This window comes from Nicotiana tomentosiformis, chromosome 11, assembly GCF_000390325.3.
Source record: "Nicotiana tomentosiformis chromosome 11, ASM39032v3, whole genome shotgun sequence".
Classification (NCBI taxonomy): domain Eukaryota; kingdom Viridiplantae; phylum Streptophyta; class Magnoliopsida; order Solanales; family Solanaceae; genus Nicotiana; species Nicotiana tomentosiformis.
In genome coordinates, this window is record NC_090822.1 from 106,758,603 (window position 1) to 106,766,723 (window position 8,121).

Below are 8,121 nucleotides of genomic sequence, written 5' to 3' on the forward strand. Positions count from 1 at the left end.
AGAAACCCTCACGTAAAAGGGAAACTTGTGCAAATATTCATAGAAACCCTCATGTAAAAGGGATAATACTCGGAACCAAAATGCTTTGAAGAAAATACATCCGAGACTACACATAGTAAAGCGCGAATAGAACAACATGCGCAGAATGCTTGAGCAAGTGCAAAAAATAAAGACTTGCATGGATATTCAAATGAGAGTAAGACTTAAACAATACTTGAGCACAAATATGTCTTTATTTACAAGAACGGACCAAAACGATAAAAGTACAAAATGGGAAAAGAAAGAAAAAGCTAAACTGCAGCGCCTCTGGAACCAGGAGGAAGAGAAAAATCCGCATCCCTGGGAAAAGTAGGTGTTTTCACCGATGGCTCAACATTTTCCCCAGTTTGGTCTTCGGCATCATCGCCCTCCGATCCCTCTTCAGTTTCCAAAAACTCGGAACCGGAATCGGAAGAACCTGGAGCATCAACAATTTCGGGCCTTAGCAATTTCGGCATCAACATCAATGATACCAGCTTTGGCCTCTTCCAAGGTTTTTCTCTTCAAGTTGTACATGGAATAAGTTTTTTCAACAACGAGGGAAGCCGCTCGACGCTTAAAGTCTTATTTGAGTTGGGAAACCTCGACAGAAAGGCTTTCCCAAGCGGATCTAGAAGACTTGAGGCTGGCGTCAAGGTCGCGAACAGTTGAACTAAAGAGCCTGTTATGCTTAATAGTTTTCCTGTACTTCTCTTCTAGTTGGGCATATTTCTCCCCCACAACAACAAGCTCTTAGATTTTGGAGTTCAAGGCTGCTTCTAAGTTTGTTACTTTTTCGGCAGCAGCAGCCTCGCGCTCGGTTGCAGCAAGAACGACGTCCTGGACTTCAGCCTATTTGGTCTTGGCTTCATCAAATCTAACCCTCAGCGGCCCAACTTCTTGGCTAAGGGTTACCACTTCTTACTCGCTTTGCTGCAAACGAGCCTCCAAAATAACGGCCCCAGTAGCTTTGGTTTCCAGTTCTGAGAGGCGCACCAAAAGTTGATTCCGTTCAGAAGTAAATTCTTCCTTTTCACGTATCAACCTTTGAAGGCCCTCAGAAGCAAGAAAGTTGGCCTACAAGACAAGAAAAAGTAAAACTTAGAATACATCCATACAAAAGTATAAGAAGTAATAAAGGGAGAAAAGAACGTACCGCTGCGGCGTTGTGCATGGCATTGTTCAACAAGCACTCTCCCGAGAGTGCCTGAATCTTTTCCCAGTCTTTTCTGAAGCCAAAGGCTTCAGATAGTTAGCAAGATCCACCAGCCGGGATAGCAAGTTGCATTCGGTAGAGACCGAAAGAGTAACGTTCCTACTCCTTTGAGGATTTTCAGAAGAGGCAGCATAAATTGGGCCCAAATTCCCACGAACTAGGGACTATGGAAGAGGAACGCCTTCTTCATGGTCAGGTGCGTCCGATAGAGATGATGTAGCAACTGGCGGTGGAAAAGTGGATGAAGATGGAAGTGATGTAGCAGTTGCTGGTGTTGGTGCAGGTGGAGATGAAGTTGATGGAGTTGAAAAATGAGAGTCAGCTGCATCAAATGCAGTACCGGTTGTTGGATACTCACCAACCAAAGATGGTAAGGACCCGGTACTCTGCCCCGCAACACCGGCTACAGTAATTGGGGTCCGAAAATGGGAGTTGGCATATTCTATCAAATCAGATTCTCCCTAAAGTGCTGAGACATCGTCTTCAGTTTGTGTAACTATCTTAACAGGTCAAACATCCTATTGAGATGATGAGGATCATCGCCTTCTATGTAAAGAAGCTCCCTCATCAATAGCTTCATCATCATCATCAATCATCACGGTGTCTATAATCGGTCCGGAAGAAAGACCAGTCGTCATCGCCACTAGAGATGACTCGGGGGCATCAGTCTTTGCCCTCTTATTTATTTCCCCGGCCGCGGAGGAACGTCTTCTCTTTGGTTGCTTATCCTCCGGATGGGGACTTTGTAAAGAAGAGTTTACGCCCGAAGCAGGCCCAGAGATACCTGTTCGAGTAAGTGCTTCCTAGAGCAGCCTCGCTGTATCAGCGGGATCAGCCAAAACGTCCTCCTCGGGGACAACAACAGAGCCCGCAGGTAGACCTAATTTCATGAATAAGTTAGAAGGGTTAGACCAAATTCTTCATAATGGAAGTAAGGTAAATTAAAATTACCATGATTTTTGGCCTTCCACCCCTATTTAAGGGCCAATTATTTTCATAAACGAGTTTCGGGCATTGTGACGTCCAAAATCTTTTGAACCCACCGGTCTAAACCTGCTACCACAGGTGGGATCCATCGAGTTGATGAAACATGTGAAGGATGAAGAGATGATACGACCATAAAAGAATATCTAGCAAAAGGGAATATTATACGAAAAACTTACGAGTGCGGTTCCAAGCGACCGAAAAGGATGAAGCCATTGTCGGAATGATGTCGTTGGTGGCAACTACAACGAACTGTTCCATCCACCCACGGTCATTGTCACCATCCATGCTAGACAATAATGCATGGTGTCCACGCTTTCAAAGGTTTATCATTCCCCGCAGAAGATTTTGGGGGAATAGAGATTCATCATATGAGCTAAGGTTAGCTCCTCTCCAATTTCTTGGCACAAACATCGAAGGCTGGCGACTGTCATCTACACTGAAGGACTTACCTGTGTCAAACACACCTGGTAACAAAGACAAAACTCCACAAATTACGGAATCAAGCTCTCCGCTCAAAGAAAATCCACCCAAAGTAAAGGGATACGTGAAAAAGTATGTAAAACCTTCCTTGGGAAGGGTCACTCGCTCCGATAGATTAGGAACAATAATATCTAACTCATGGCAGCGACAATTCTCCTTCACAACAGGAATACTGGAAGGATGAATGAAAGAAGGTGATAGCATCCTAAGAAGCTCAAATCTATTCAAAGACAAGGATGAAGCTTTGGAATCTCAAAGAGGGCCTTTAAAAAGATGTCAAGCTAAAGAGTTATAAAAACAAGGTCATTAGACTTCAAGTGCAAATAATAAAGTTGTTAATTGGGAGGAAGGGCTCAAGGATTAAGTATGTGAATTGGCTAGGTGTTATAATTGTTTTATGGCCCAAATTTTTATCCAAGAATAGGAGTATTGGATCTCAAGAGACATCCTTTGAAGAAGATCCTAATAAGTCAACTTTTAGACCATTTTGGCACCTAAAATGTGTCCAAACTTGCAGCCCAATAAGTTTTACATGAAGTCACATTTTTATAACATAAAAAGGACTTACTTGATGTCAAAGAAGGGTACAATAATCGTGCTAGAAGTTGAGTACAAGTTGGTGCCAAGTTGCTTGCAAATGTCCTCCATGATTTTCAAGATTTCAAAGATTCTCCAAGAATGTTTTTGAACTTTCAAGATCCTATCCTAAGGTAGTTGGACTTTTTGTCCAAAGTAGTTAGGACTTTATTTCTTTTTCAAGATTTTCAAGATTGGTTTTGGACTTTCAAGATTCTATCCTAAGGTACTTGGACTTTTTGTCCAAAGTAGTTAGGATTTTCTTTCTTTTCTAAGATTTCTAAGATTTTCAAGATTGGTTTTGGACTTTCAAGATCCTATCCTAAGGTAGTTGGACTTTTGTCCAAAGTAGTTAGGACTTTCTTTCTTTATTTTTTTGGTAGAATTTCGTGACTCCCTCTCTATATAAAGGGTGTCTTCTTTGTTTTTAGGAAAAAAGATTATGATTGACAATATCAACAAAAATTGTGAGATTTTTCTTGCACTCTTGTGTGTGGCTACTCTTGGATTTATTCTTCAACCTTCAAAAATTAACTTAAGGTGGTAAGATTAAAACCTTTTCGAAATCTTAGATCACTTATAGATATTCAAGAAAGGTTATAAGTTTAGGCTTATTGTTGTTCTTGTTATTCTAAAGGGTCGGGTTTCACAATCTATCTCTTGTTTTTAATTCTCTATCAAAGGCGATTAGTTCTTCGTTAGCTAATTGTTTTTGCTATGATTCAACTTCAAGAATTGACTTCTTGAATTCAAGAAACTCTTTCTTGAATTCAATCTATCTTTAATTTTTATTTTTTTTGTTTCCCTATTTTCTTTTAGCTTTCGCACGTTTCTTGATTTCCTTGTTTTTCTTTAGTAATTCATGAATTCCCTATCGTGTTTGTTATCAGAAGGGTACCTACTAACAGCCCATGTATGAGGGTTAGCAGTAGGAAATTTCTCTTCAAAATCCTTCGAAATACTAAGTCTTCTTGGGATGATGGAACCCACCGTTGGAGGAACAAAGTCCTCAATTTTGTTTTTGTTCTTCGTAGAACCAGCATGCTTAGAGGAAGAAGCCATTGAAAAGGAAGATGGAAAAGGTTTTATGTTTGAATAGAATTAGAGGAAGAATAGAAAACAAAGATGCAAATTAGGAGTTCGAGAAATTATGAAACGAAAAGGAAAAGAATGTTGCGTATAAGTAAAATTTTTGTGATGACCCAAAAAGTCATCTTATGTTTTAGAACTCGAATCTGCACTCTTAAGCTTTAAAATCTCATTTTTATCCTCCTCAATTTGCGTGCGCAGTCCGGACATATTTCCGAAAAACTTTTATGTTGAAAATTGATGAAAATAAGAATTTTTGCCTTAAAAGTTGATTTTAGTTGACTTCGGTCAATATTTTTGGTAAACGGACCCGGATCCGTATTGTGATGGTCCCGGTGGGTACGTATCGAATTATGGGACCTGGGAGTATGCCCGAAATCGAATTCGGAGGTCCCTAGCTCGAGTTATGAATTTTTGATGAAAATTAAAAGTCTGAAAATTAATTATTTTTAAGAATTGGTTGATGTTTGACCTTGTTGATACCGGGTTCATATTTTTGGTTTTGGAGGCTCGGTATAGGTCCAATATAATATTTAAGACTTGTCTGTGAAATTTGGTGAGAAACGGAGTTGATTTGACGTGATCCGGACGTCCAGTTGAGAAGTTAGAAATTTTAAAGTGTTCTTGAAAATTTTATTTGATTTGGTGCTAAATTCGCAGTTCTAGGTGTTATTTTGGCGATTTGATCACGCGATCAAGTTTGTATGATATTTTTAGACTTGTGTGCATGTTTGGTTTGGAGCCCCGAGGGCTCGGGTGAGTTTCGAATAGGCCACCGGATGTTTTGGACTTGGAAAAATTTCGTATTTTGCTGCAGCTGGTGTTCTGGCATGTCCTTCTTCGCGTTCGCGAAGGTACTCCCGCGAACGCGAAGAGTAAACTGATGAGGCCGAAATTTTCTTCTTCGCGAACACGAAAGCTTGGTCGCGAATGCGAAGCGATGGGGGTGTTACCCTTCGCGAACGCGACAAGCTCATCGCGAACACATAGTGTTAGGCACTGGGGGAGTCAGTCTTTCCTTCATCACGAACGCGAGCGATGTCTCGCGAACGCAAAGGCTAGGGGGTAGTCTACGCGAATGCAAATAAGGTCTCGCAAACGCGAAGGCTTCGCTAGACTGAATTACCTGGGATGCCTGTGCCCATAAGAAATCTCGGAGCCACCCATTAATAGTAATAGAACTTTGCGCAAAGTTTCCTCCCGTGATATGAGTTACTACCCCTTGATCACTTACACTTCCCAAAACATCTGACTGCATTTTCCAACTGAAATAGAATATTACTACCAAAATTATATTGTACATCCAGAATAGTCCTAAGAAGACATGATCCCAGGCCGATACTTGACATGTACCCCTCTTCCAGGTCCATCACAAGGAAAACGAAAACCAAGATTTGCTTTATCCGGTATCAAACGGGAACTGCGAGCAAATAGAACACCTTTCAAGAGTATCAATACCGTCACATGAATCGTAAATGCATGAATGTGATGTACCAAAAAATTCGCGGTTTCTAATGGAATAGGCAACAAAGCCACCTTGCCACCCACTTCCACTAATTTACCACCCCCAAGTTAAACTGGTACTTGCTGTTGCACCAGGTGCTAAAGCATGGGTGTTTTGTATCCATTGAGCAAAAACGGGTTGTAATTGTATAGTGGTATCTGAAAACATATCTTGAGGATGCCCTAAAGCGCTCATGGTATCATTATGAATATACAAACCAAAACTGTGAAAGCCTAGACGTTGGTTAAAGAGCCTAACATAGCTAAGTTAAGAGATAATTGAGCATGCCATGACGTTGTTAGGATCTCATATAGGCCTTTATGGCCCTGACCTGTAAATGGACCTTTATGAGCTTCTAAAATATCTTTTAGTCCATGACCAATACCCCAGTTGGTCCTATACATGTGACCCGCTATCAGGAAAAGAATTGCAATAGCTAAATGGTGATGGGCAATATCAGTCAGCCACAGTCCCCCAGTTACTGGATCTAATCCTCCACGAAAAGTAAGAAAGTCCGCATATTTTGACCAATTCAAGGTGAAAAATGGGGTTTCTCCCTCGGCAAAACTGGGATAAAGTTGAGCCAAAAGATCTCGATTCAAGATAAATTCATGAGGAAGTGGTATCTCTTTAGGATCTACTCCAGCGTTTAGAAATTGGTTAATCGGTAAAGATATATGTACTCGATGCCCCGCCCAAGAGAGAGACCCAAGTCCTAGTAGCCCTGCCAAATGGTGATTCAATATAGATTCTACATCTTGAAACCAAGCCAATTTTGGTGCCGCTTTATGATAATGAAACCAACTAGCAAAAAGCATTAACGCTGCAAAGACTAATGCCCCAATTGTTGTACAATAGAGTTGTAATTCACTAGTTATTCCAGATGCTCCCCAAATCTGAAAAAAAAAACCCAGAAGTTATTTGTATTCCTCGGAAACCCTCACCTACGTCACCATTTAATTTTTTTGGCCCACTATTGGCCAAACCACCTGGGCACTAGGCCCAATGTGAGTTGGATCACTTAGCCATGCTTCATAATTAGAAAAACGAGCACCGTGGAAATACATGCCGCTCAGTCAAAGAAAGATGATGGAGAGTTGACCGAAATGTGCACTAAATACTTTTCGAGAGATCTCCTCCAAATCGATGGTATGGCTATCGAAATCGTGAGCATCAGCATGTAGGTTCCAGATCCAAGTGGTAGTATCAGGCCCTTTAGCTATTGTTCTTGAGAAATGACCGGTTTGGCCTATTCCTCGAACGAAGTTTTTACGGGATCCCTATCTACCAAAATTTTAACTTCTGGTTCCGGCGAACGAATAATCATTGAGTCCTCCTCTTTTCGGACAACACATATAAAGAGACCCGCCAACAGTCAAATAATTAGTGAACCTTAGAGATAGAGAGATATTTCTATAATTAGTTTGTTTCTCTTCTATTTTTTTTATCTCCCATCTATCTATTTTCTTTAGTTATTTACTAGAGCAATTATGATCTGGAAGTCGATCCAGGGCAAGTGTTCGGATCTATTATGACATAGCCTTGAGGTGCTCAACGGACCTTTTAACCTTCTAAAAACCTTTTTGGGCTTTGGATTGATCCAAAAATGACTTTTTTGTGCAACCTAGTGAATATTCATAGAAGTTATTAGATGGAGCTCTTTAATTTTTTACCTAGAAGATTTTAATTACTCTATTCCAAATCACGCGAGTAGCCATTAGACATTACTAAGAGACATCCCCGCTATATATATATATTTAGTGATTAGAGGGTTTATTTTATTAGTTTTTAATAATATATATATATTTAGTGATTCGAGGATTTATTTTATTAGTTTTAATAATAAGAATTTTTTTAATTTAATATAATAAACAAAGTCTATTTTGTACTCTATCTGTGTATCCTTTTTTATTCCTAAAGGAACATCCCTTCCAATTGAGAATTTTTATTCATCTTACCATTTAATAACTCATAATCAGATCTTAGTAACTAACTATTTGCAACTTGATAATTTAAAACAGACTTTTCAAGTGATTAAACTTAAATATTATTTAATGGATGAAAATGGAATTTTTTTTAATCCCGATCCATGTCGTAACATTATTTTAAATCCATTCAATTTGAATTGGTATTTTCTCCATCACAATTATTGTGAAGAGACATCTAAAATAATTAGTCTTGGACAGTTTATTTGTGAAAATGTATGTATAGCCAAAAATGGACCGCCCCTAAAATCGGGTCAAGTTATACT

General features: G+C 39.7%; 1 pseudogene; it reads right to left on the reverse strand.

Moving 5' to 3' along the window:
* Positions 1–290: 290 nt before the first annotated feature.
* On the reverse strand, positions 291–7,620 carry LOC138901983 (photosystem I P700 chlorophyll a apoprotein A1-like; annotated as a pseudogene).
* Positions 7,621–8,121: the final 501 nt, after the last annotated feature.